Here is an 11,192-nt window from a genome sequence, read left to right on the forward strand (position 1 = left end):
GTGTAAATTATATATCTGAAAAGCCACCAGCGCTGGGGACTCATTCAGATCCAAATCCGATCACCTTTAGCCGCCTGCTAAAAAAAACCCCGCTAAAACTCAGCGGGGCGCTTTCTCCCATCACAAAAATCATGAGTCATTTCTAACTTCTAGGCAAACAAAAAATGATAGAATAAAAAAATACAATAACTCGACATTTTCTACAGAATAATCATTTCTCGTTCCACCTTTTCCCATAAAAAGGATAATAAAGTATTACAAGCCATTTACTGAAAGGGAGTCATTTTACCGTATTAACACTTTCTTAACCCCGGATCATGTAATGTCCTAAAAGGTGAATCAACTAATTCCTTGTAAAAGTAATACCTACTATTTAAAAAAAAAAAAAAAATATATATATATATATATATTTATATATAAAATAAAAATGAATAAATAAAAAAATATATTTATATATAATACAAAAAATGAATAAATAAAAAAATATATTTATATATAATATAAAAAATGAATAGATAAAAAAAAAAAAAAAAAAGCCCTTACAATCTCTACGACAATTTTAGAAAGAGGAGATTTCTGCAAATCATGGGGAAAAAATTCAATAAAATATATATTTAGGGTGGCCTTTTAAACGGGCGCTTTCATTATGCGTGGAAAGCTATGAGAATAAGTTTGTCCCTCACAGGCGTAACTGGAGACATTATTTTTATTTCTTTCCGATTACAGTTCCTGACATAATCTAGCATTTAATATGAGGTTTCTGCAGTTGCTCTTTACTAAAATCGGGATTTATTACCTTTTTTTCTGTTGCATTTTTTTTCTTTAGGAAAACACAAATAAAAGCAGTCTTGAGTCATAACTCGCTGAATTTAATGAACCTTTCCACCCTTTTGGCTCAAATTCCAGATATTTTGTTTCTATATAATTCTTTTACTTGATCCTTCCATGAATTCCTCTCCACGCCCGTTTAATTCACATTGTCATTTAAATCTCGTTACGCAACGACCATAATCCAAACAGGAATGACCCGTAAAGGGAGTCAGAAGACGAGCGCTTGCACATCATTACCCACAATCCTTTGCCGATGAGGGGCTACTGCATGTTGGGGTAATAAGGGAGAGCGGGGGGAATGTATAGAAAGTGATACTAGTGCAAGGTGTGAAATCTGGTCTTATCACTATAGCAACCGATTGACTGTTTCTGCTGATTGGACGATTCTATCAGTTGCTATGGCGATAACTCCCCTTTTTCAAACTTTGCAAAATAAGTCCCTTTTTATGCATAATATATTTTTCCCTGTGTCTGGAATGCGTTATACGGAAGTGTATTCTATGCTCTAGGTGTAACAGTATTAAAGGATCTATATGGCATATATTGCATAGAATGATATATCTTGTGTATCCAATGGGGTCTACACTCTGACTCTCCAAAATGCTGTAAAATGGCCCAATTTGAAATAGCTTGTGGCCGTTTCACTATAAATACTATAAAACGTGACCGGAACGACGTGGTATTCCACGTGGACACGCTAACACATGAAGGGGTATTTTAGTTTCCTTGATAATGTTACAATGTGTCCAGGGCTTGTTAAAGACATTAGATCAGCACTAAGGTTATCAATAGCACTTTTTATTATAATAAAATACAGAATCGTAGAATGTGCCGGCGGATCGGCCCCCGTCTAGTCGCCCATTTATCCTGCTGTAAAGACTCAAACCTTAATCAGTCGTCGGTCTCGTCTTAGATTCAGGAGCCGAATGCCTATCCCATACATGTTTAATACCCTCACTGTATTACCCTCTACCACTTCTGCTGGGAGGCTGTTCTACTTATCTACCACTCTCTCAGCAAAGCAAAAAGTAAAACATCTGATCAGACATTGCTTCGAGCTGTCTGTCTCGGTGTTGATCGCTGCGTCCGTCTCTCGGCATCCACGTCCTCGCAGACTCCTCGCACGTTCTTGTCTCCCGTTGCATCGGGGAGGTAATCGTGTATTTTTAGCACGCGCTGCCGGCAGCCTTGGAACGCGGATCTCTCCGTGATTTAATGTCAGCGTCTCATTCATTTTTATCTTTCATGGTCTCTTGGAGTCCCGGCCGATCCCGCTCTCCGAAGAGATCACTTTCCTCTAAAGAAGTCAAATCTCTTTGATTTAGCGTCTAAACGAAGCCGGACGATTACATTTGGATTTAGGGATCGTGTCGTTTGTGGTGATTACCTTAGTTTACCATCGAGCCTTTGTAGTGGGACAGGCAGCCGGAGATCAACGAAGCACAAAGGCTTAGGGCCGCTGCCGCTGAAGTGCCATTAGTTTGCCAGGACTCCAGCTGCAGCCGTATTTCTCATTATTGTCTTTATGCGGACGGCTTGCTTGGGATTATGGGAGTTGGTGGAAAGCGAGCCGACGGCTGCCTTTGATCTGGATAACGCTGGACTTTAGGTTTTTCCATCTAGCAGCAAGCCAGAAAACCGATCATTGTAGATAATAATCCCTCCATTAAAGCCAGACCACGGACGGCTTCTCGATTCCAGAAAGCCCCAGCGCCGGCTGACGAGATGAGAATTATGATCCTGATCTCTTTTTCGTGGCATAACACCTGGTAGACGCAATCCCCTAGACTGGCTTCTCTAGGCATTAAAGCTCGCTCCTTCTATATAACGCGGCCACGTTTGGCAGTAAACGGACCAAATCTTCAATTTTCCTCTAAAGTCCTCTTCTTTTATGGTTTCCACTTCAAAGCAAAAAAATCAAGTGTTTCCTGTGTGAAGTAGCGAGAAGTTTGAATCAGGTTGAGGGTCTGGATTCAGCTGCCGGTTACATCATAAAAAGCAAAGCCGTTCTCCAGATATGCGTACTTATTGGAGAATGTACCCCCGAGACCCCCCTAGATTTGCAAATGTATGTAATTCCTGGTATTTAGGATACGGCTGGAAATGACCCTGTGAGCACGGAGCCAAATCTATAAAACCAAAAATATGGTAAAGTTCTACATTTGAGTTCTAAGTTCTAAAAGTTGCCTTAAATCTACCTGGATGTAAGGTGACTCGGTACTTTAACTATTCATTAGCCATGTCCGTTGTGTGCATGACAGTCGGGTTATGTTGGCTATAGATATTTCAGAACTTCCTTCCATATTTGCAACTATTTCGACATACTCCGGCTACCTTAATATAGTTAACTTCGGCAGGTATTGGCCATATTGATGAAGCACAGAAAGGATCCAGGCATTTCAATAACTGGTACACACCACCCGCTTCTCTGAACTATTTGGAATGATATCACTGGGCTACTACAGAAGAAGGATAGACCCAAGCAATATATGAAGGGCTAGGTGAGCCAAATGTTTCAATAATATGGAAACATTTATGACAAAGAGCATGAAAGTTCGATGAACAGCCATTTCTGACGCTTCGTGACCCCGAAAACAGTTTGCATATCACTAAGGGATGGATCATAAAAAGGATCCGAAAGGATGGAAATTCTGTGCTCAACTCCACCCCCAGTGGCCGTAAGGGGAACTGCAAGTGAAACATCAGGCGCCTTCCAGCAGAGCACTTTATGTCTTTGTGATAAAACAGAATGCATCATGTGCATTAGTGAAATGTGGCTGCCGGGGAGTAATAAATGGCACGGTTCGCCCGCTGACTGCCATCTGTTTACTTCCATCCTCGGCTCCAGTTTAATGTAAATGGTTATTTATTTTTTTGTAACTGCAGTTATTCCTTAATGCAAACGCGAACTTTAAATTATCCTAGAAAAGGCTTCCTATCGATGCGGTCAACTCCCCCATCACCGAGCTTCAAAGATTCGATTTCTCGTACCACGGATGTGGGTTTTTTTTATGACTTTACCGATCTGCAAAATCCACCTCGATGAATAATGAAGGAGATGAAGGCAGAATATTCCCAAAGGGATGAAAACAGGAGATTAGTTACAAGTCAGGGCTGTCTCGACGGAACGTCTTTGGACTGCATCCAGCACTGATAATCGTGATGGCTTCATTAAAGAGCCCGGTGATTGTGTCTATCCGCTCTCCCCGCGCTCCTCTCATGCATATGATATGCATGGCGCTATACAGCTCGCCTCCACTAATCTCCATGAATGCCTTATTAACAGGGCTTTGCCGGAGGCCGTGTATATTCTAATCATTAACTGTACACAGAACTCTGCAGATAACCCCCCAACTTTCAGGTTCTGATCTCGGCAGCACCCTCAGGATTTCTCTATCACACCTCTAAATGGAGGCATTGCTAGTAGAAGTAGGTCTAATATAATGAAGGAGTTAATATCTGACGCAGGGGGTTAATCCTAAATTTGGTCATTTTAGGGTGTCAACATTGTGTTTTTTCCACATTTGAAAGAAACCTTCTTACATTGTATTAACGTTAAATCAATTTCCAATAAACCAGATTACAAAAATCTGATAAAAAATAAATAAATCAGGATTTGGCCCTTTCTGCAAGTTAAAAATATTCACTCCAAACAAAAGGTTTTTGAAACAAAGGCAATTTTATTTTGTTTTGTATTTTTAATTACAATGTAACAAAAATTATTGTTATTTGAGTTGCTACATTTTAAAATATATAGATATTTTTTTATTAGTGCTAAATAGATGTCATACGACATAAGTGAGGGTAAGGAACCAAGTCAGCGTCGGCCAAGAGCTCTCTTAACCCCTTAAAGGACAACGGGTTGTCCTGAAACCCATTAATGACATGTACGGGCTTTGTCGTGAAGGGGTTAAATCGTCACCTCTTCCCATTGACTCCCAGGGCATGAAGAGAAGGGACATGATTGATTTCAATGCCCAGTTCCCTTTAAAGCGCCAGCTGTCTGTTTAACATACCCCTGCAATTAGCGCTTCTCCATCCTAGGGGCATTTCCACCTTGCAGGCGTCTGGGGACGGAGAAAGATGCGGGGGGGGGGTGCTGTCCTGTTAATGAGCCCGGTGCCTGCCCCCCCCCGCCCCCCCCCAGTATGGAACCAATGGATTCAGTCTGTTCCCAAGATAAATAACTTTCCTTCAGCCAAAATTACTCCGCAGGAGAAAAAATTGGCAGCTTTCTGCATAAATTAACCCCAGGGGACGGAGGAGAGGCACGAGCCTGAAAGGAGAAGGGAAATCGGGCTTTCTTTTTTTCAGAGACTTTAAAAGTCTTGCATTTTGCTTTTCTTACCTATTTTAACCTGGTAGTTACATTTTAAAATGTATCTATTTAGGACTTGAGGGTGACCATATAACCATTTCTAACATCAAAGCGTGTTTCTTCTATGCAGATTCCATGGCTGCAGAAACACAATTTTCATGAATTACATGTAGCTCAATGATACACAAAGTTATGGCGCTGCAGCTTCCTTCCCCCTTAGTGATCCAGCGATTCTCATCACCGATTGGCTGCTTGAAGCCAATCAGTGGCAGGAAAATGCTCCTAGCGATCCATCAATTCTCATCACCGATTGGCTGCTTGAAGCCAATCAGTGGCAGGAAAATGCTCAATGTAAGCGTATCATGTGCATGGGATTCAGCAGATGCGTTTTATTTATAAGGGGGTCATCACGGAAATGTAAAGGGACCCCGATGCGTTAAAGTGCAGGCGATGGCTGTAGGGATTCTCCAGTTCTCCAGACTCTGGCTTCCATTACCTTCACGCCGATGGATTTGCAGTTGAACCTCTTTATGCTTTTGGTACAAGAAGGGACCTGTATGGCAGCAGCAGATAATGATGATAATTTCTTCCTCTGATGACCTCATTTTTATTCTATGCAAAGATTCTTTATTTAGGACAAAGAATGCTTCGCTTCATCATAGCCTCAGGGACCGTAAAGAACCCAATCGTCTCCTTCCTTGCACTTTCTCCCCACCCTCAGATTATTTCTAGATTAATGCCATAGAAATGAAGATGCTCAGAACTCGACGAGTCCATTGATCCTAATTTAGCATCGCTACCTGTCCTGGGTATACGGACAACAAAGACCTAAATTTCTGTCAAGGAAATTTCTGTCTGTAACATAATTACAAAAAGGGTTTCTAACATTTAATTAGCCTTTTAAACTTAAACTTAGATCAGCGAACACAACGTGCCATTGGAACACAGGAGTGATGGGAGTGATAAAGGGCCATTGGAACACAGGAGTGATGGGAGTGATAAAGGGCCATTGGAACCCAGGAGTGATGGGAGTGATAAAGGGCCATTGGAACCCAGGAGTGATGGGAGTGATAAAGGGCCATTGGAACACAGGAGTGATGGGAGTGATAAAGGGCCATTGGAACCCAGGAGTGATGGGAGTGATAAAGGGCCATTGGAACACAGGAGTGATGGGAGTGATAAAGGGCCTCTGCACGCCTATGAAGAGATGCCATTAAAAAGCAGCTGTTTCCAGCTACAATAGTCATTTACAACATTAACCCCGTCTGCGCTGGATTTCTGAACTATTTCATGTTGTTTTAATGGACAAAGTTTGATTTTCTTTCAAAAACAAGGAAATTACTAAGTAACCCCAAACTTTTGAATGGCTATGTGTATATATATATATATTTTATTTTTATTTTTTACTAATTTAATTGAAATAATTATAAAAAGTGATTGTTAAATCTGAAAATTTTAACAAAATTTCATTAATTTCTGAATATTTGTTCTAAACTTGACAGAAACAGATATTTTAATACATTACGTTCCGCAGTAGGAACGTATTTTACCGAACAAGCCTCTGTGTTTGGTCCCCAAATATTTATTTTTTTTTCTTACCGTCGTCTGATATTTTTTTCCATACATAAAAGTGCTTTTTTTTAAAAAAAAAAAAAAAAAAAAAAAAGGGGGAATTAGTGATTCTTTGTTTGCAGATGTTATTTTCCACCACTCCATCTAAAACATTAACTCAACAACCTTCGCACTTTTTTTAAATCAAGGGCAAGTTCCAGCATCTCGCTAAGTAAGCCTGAGGTTACAGGCAGGCATCGTAATTAAGAAAAGCAATGATTAGATCACACACAGTAGGACTAATTATTAGCTTGCAGACAAGTTGTAGCAGCGAGAGGAACCGGGAGTTTAAGATCTCTCGCTTTTCTGTTCCTGTCTACGGTGGGGTATTACCAGCAGCACGTACTGACTTGAGATCATGGAATGTTCAAAGATCACGCGGCGTCTTCGGAATTCTATTGCGGATTTGGTTCCATTTTTATTTAGTCCCCGGCAAATAAGCAAAATTGCATTTCTCTCCAGTTTAAGACCGGGAGGAAGCGCCGCCGCTCAACGAGGCTTCCTAATGGTTCGGAAATGGGAAGTTTGACCTATGTCGTAATGCACGTCGGGATGAAGAACGCCGATGGTGGTTCAATGTTGTTTTGACTGCAGATGCCGCCACCACCACTCCCAGCGCCAATGTCTAATAACCATCACGAAACATACAATGAATCAAATTCTTGAGTAGGGCGAGACAACAAAGCCATTTAGCCTACAGACACTAGAGAATTTTAATGACCTTCCAGGTGCTGGAGTGTAATTGACCAGGAGGTGGCCACCACACCACCATCTATGACCTTGACCATCCAGATCCTCTCACCGTCTTCCATATCTGAATCTCGTTAAAAGGTATTTTTTTTTGTCCACCCAGAACTTCAAGACATCAATAAATTTACTACCTGTGGCCGTTCGGTGACAATAACCTTGTTCTACGCGTCAATAATACATTGTTCTGCGCGGTAGCTTTATTAATTTACTTTGTGATCCATGGTGCTGTGACAGCAGAATACACCGCTGGCCGATAAATCATAATAACAGCATCTGTGCTTTGAAGTTGTGCGAGACGAATGATCAGAAGTGAACATCTCGGGGAATTCGATGCGATATTTCAGCCGCCAAAACCAGCTTTGGTTTTTTTTTTCTTGGTTCGGTCGCGGTTTGGAAGAGCGGCTGTAGAGGAACGACAGAGTAAGGATGGGGAGAAGATCCATTTCTGGTGGACACTGGAGGTCCGCACTGCCCTCCGACTTATAAAACGTGTTGGTGTGACTTTTTCACAACTAAGTCTTAAAAGCAGAAGGAAACAAAAAAAAATTCCTGTACGCCCAGGGTAGACATTGCCTGCAGGGGCACCATTGCAGTTACGTTATCTCTACCGTCGCACTTTTCTACCATTGAAATTTTAGAACTTGGAACTCAATGGAATTAACCCCCCCTCCCCCAAACCATACAATGGAACTTTATAGGAAATTATTATTATATATATTATTATAATATTTATTATTATATATATTATTTTTATTATATATATATATTTTATTATTTTTATTAGTATATTATTTTATAGTTATATTTGATTCTACCTGCATGTTAAAATTTCCTTACTGTTCATTTATATTTTTATCATATTTATTTTAGGATATAAAGTAGATGATGTAGAGGTGGTTCGGATTTAACCCTACGAATCACACAGGCATGTAATTAGGTTTCGGCGTCCTTTATTGAGTATTTGCTGGAGAAGACACAGAATATCGTGCTATGAATGGGTCATGGTAACCCGAAGCGTTCTCCCATAACACATTATGGGGTCACAGATGGTTAATTGCGGACATACATGGTTAATGACCAAGGCTGGTTTGCGCAGCACAGTGTATAGATCAAATATTTTTTTTATATATATTTTTACATTATTTTTGCTTGACAGGTGCATTGTGAGCGAATAATCTCTACGCTGAAAGCAATTCATTGTTCTTTAATGAGCCTCTGGCTTGTCCGGCAGCAGAGAGCGTTAAGCCGTAGGCTGCACGGCATTCTGGGTAATCTGCTTGCAGAGATTGCCATAAAGATAGGAAGCCGTTCGGTACCAGAAGGTGCCTGCTAAGTGCGGCTGTAATCACTCGCGCCATTAAGGTTACAGGGATGTATTCCGTTCTGGACGGTGTTACTAGGAATCGGGAGTTGTGTGATTTAAACCTTCATGCAAAAAAAAACCCAGCAACTTATTGGTTTCAGAGCATTTTGGAGCTCGGTCAAACAAATCAGGTCTGGAAACCAATCAGTTCACTGCAACTGCCTGTCCAGGGCAAGATGGGGCACTTCAACTCCTATCAGGCCCATGCCTGGTGTTTCTCTGGTGTTAAAATAAAAATGTGGCAACAACCTGGTTTAATCTCATTTTATTTCAATAAACTCCCTTTATCTACAGAGCTGGAGGCGCCATTATTGTCAGTCATGTGATATTTTTCGGTGACTCAAACACCACACTGAGCTGATGCTTTATGGCAGTGCTAATGATGTCCTTTCCTCCATAGACTTTCATTAGTCAGAGTGTCTGGCTGGGTGATTATGACTGAGGCATTCTATTGTTTCCCACAGGCAGTATGATAAGGAGTCGGGGGGTTTGTCTAGTAGATTGGGGTCAGATAACTGGATTATGGATCTTGCCCCCTTAGTTTTTGCAGGCTGCGTTCCCCGTTTGGAGTATTTGAAGTGCGCTGGTTCCATGAGGGCTGGTGTTACATGCGGTTACCATACGTGGTGGATCAGTGCATAGAATCTTTCTGAAAGGGTTTTAAATGGTTAATACACGACTTTCTCTTAGGGCAGTTTATTTATAACGACAGCAGCTGTGTTTATTCCCGGTAACCCAAAGCGCCATCTTGTTGGCCCCACCAAACTCAGCAACTTCTTCTTTTTGGTGACTGGTTACTGGCAGCGCTACACAGAGGCACCGGCGGTGTCCCGACACCCAACTTCTGACGCTCTTTGAAGTCTCTGGCACGGTTCCACGTGACCTTGTCTCGAGTCTCTTTTTATTAGTCTTTTTGCTGCAAACCGAAAATAATGTGTTACAGCAAAGAGTGCCAAAAATCTAATTAAACTAATACAAAAAAAGAACAGCTCTTTTAAATAATAACGAGTAACCCCTTCCATACCAGAAAGGGCAAAAGAACACCGAAGAAAAAATCCCTAAACGTTGGGTCTTAAGAAACCTGTCTTATTATTATTTATTGTTTAATATAGCGCCATCAAATTCCGTAGCGCTGTACAATGTCTTATAATCGAACAAATACGCTATTGACCCATGCAAAATGTGGGAGGGACTTAAAGAGCAGGTATATAGAGTACATGTCCAATAATGTTGGAGTTTGATAAACAAATGTTTGTGGTTTGGATCCGAGTGGGTGTGGCTGTCATTAGCCCCACCCCTGTTTCTGTTTTATGTTGCTTTACATTTGTCAGGAACGCAGATAAGTTAATAAAGTGACTTAAAACCAAGTTACACTATTGAGTTTATTGTTTTATTGACGCGATCCCTGCGATAAAACATTTTATTTTTTTGTTTTTGTTTTTTTTACTGTTGCTACTTTTGTAACAAGCAGTCGGTTATGCATCGCCATAGCGAAATTATAATTATATTATATAATATATTATTATATAAAGGAATAATCACCGAGAAGCCGCGAAGCGATCCTAACAATCCGGCAAACGCTGTAGCAATACCTTGATAAGCCCATTAAGAAAATGTAAGCGCGCCGCCCGTGCTCTCCGTCTTCGCTGCGCGGCAAATGGCTGAACGATGAGACCTGTTCAGCATTACAAATAAGCAAATAATTGCCGGGCTAATGGGCCGTGGTTAGCAGGAGCTTCTGCCTAAAAGAAGCCTCGCTGGGTTTTTTCGTCGTTATGAACGCGGCTGAATTGGAACATTTCCTAGGAGCGCAGGCCGCACATTCCGCAGGAAGCGCTAGCAGATGGGCGAGGGGTCATTAGGCGGGCTGGAGACCAGCGGTGAGATCCAGAAATGAGAGGACTGTCCGGGTTCTAGAAGCAGGTGCTTAGATTGGAACGCTCCACGTGTTATGGCTGCTACTGCTAACCTGCCGCATACCCCTTACGAAAAAATTACTGCAGTTTTTCTGAAGTAATACTGCAGTTTTTTGGACATGAAAAAACTGCAATACTGCACTTTTACTGCAGTATTACTGCACATTTACTGCAGTTTTACTGCATTTGTACTTCACTGTACTGCAGTTTTACTGCAGTTATTTTTGTACGGAAGTACAAATGCAATAAAGCTACAGTACTTTGAAGTACAACTGTAGGTTTGCAATATAAAAAAAAAAACTGCAGTAAATGTGCAGTAAAAATGCAGTATTGCAGTTTTTTCATGTCCAAAAAACTGCAGTATTACTTCAGAAAAACTGCAGTAATTTTTTGTAAGGGACGG

Source organism: Sceloporus occidentalis, unplaced genomic scaffold, assembly GCF_023333645.1.
Source record: "Sceloporus occidentalis isolate IW3139 unplaced genomic scaffold, rSceOcc1.0.p SCAF_291, whole genome shotgun sequence".
Lineage (NCBI taxonomy): Eukaryota > Metazoa > Chordata > Lepidosauria > Squamata > Phrynosomatidae > Sceloporus > Sceloporus occidentalis.